Below are 1,216 nucleotides of genomic sequence, written 5' to 3' on the forward strand. Positions count from 1 at the left end.
TTCTTTCTTTCTTTCTTTCTTTCTTTCTTTCTTTCTTTCTTTCTTTCAAGATTTTATTTATTTATTTGACAGAGAGATACAGAGAGAGCAAAAGTGGGCAGAGCAGCAGGCAGAGGGAGAGGGAAAAGCGGACTCCCCACTGAGCAGGGAGCCCAATGCAGGGCTTGATCCCAGGACCTTGGGATCATGACCTGAGCCAAAGGCAGACGCTTAACCGACTGAGCCACCCAGGGACCCCTCACCTTTCTTTTTTTTTTTTTTTAAAGATTTTATTTATTTATTTGAGAGAGAAAAGTGTATGCATGAGTTGGGGGAAGGGCAGAGTGAGAGGGTGAGAAAGAATCCCAAGCAGATTCTGTGCTGAGTGCAGAGCCCAACACGGGGCTTGATCCCAGAACCCCGAGACCATGACCTGAGTCAAAATCAAGAGTTGGACACCTGACTGACTGAGCCATCCAGGCACTCCAGAAATAATCACCTTTCTGAGAGCAAACCAGATGTGGGTCTTATGCTCATAGCAATAGTACCTAACAAGCAGGATCTACATGAAGTATCCTGGAAGGAAACATCTAGCAGGTGATACAAGCCAGGAGAGAAAGCAAGAAGCCTCTATCCTGGATTCAGAATGCACCTCTGATCACTGAAGTCCCTCTCACTGACACATTCACCAGCCAGACTCTGGACCTTCTCTGAATCTATACTATTTGGCACATCTATCTAGACTTGGCTACTTGTCTGCTTGGATTTTTGTAACTTAATTGCTTTTTCTCTGACTCTTTTGTTCTCCTTAGGCTTGACCCCATGCCAGACCGACTATCTTCATTTACCTCTTTGAGCCTCAGATTTGCTCATTTCTCAGACAGGGCTAGAATAATCCATGGCAAACAGGGTTGAGAATGAGGTATACATGTGAAAGCATTTAATATTCATTCTCAAATATTTATGGAGCACCTGTCTGTAGAAAAAATGACATATGAAATACAATCTTCGCCCTCCAGGATCTCACTGCTGAGTTGAGATACAGAATAGACAATACAAAAAGACAATAGTGATACAGTGTTAAAGAAGCTATGAGGCATGCACAATCTCTTTGGGATCACATAGGAGGAGAGTGTCTACTAAAAGCTGACCCAGGAGTGCCTGGGTGGCTCAGTTGGTTGGGCGTCCTACTCTTGATCTCGGCTCGGGTCTTATTCTCAGGGTCATGAGTTCGGGC

Source organism: Callorhinus ursinus, unplaced genomic scaffold (assembly GCF_003265705.2).
Source record: "Callorhinus ursinus isolate GAN/ISIS: 27379988/994484 unplaced genomic scaffold, GSC_fseal_2.0 scaffold18, whole genome shotgun sequence".
Taxonomy (NCBI): Eukaryota; Metazoa; Chordata; class Mammalia; order Carnivora; family Otariidae; genus Callorhinus; species Callorhinus ursinus.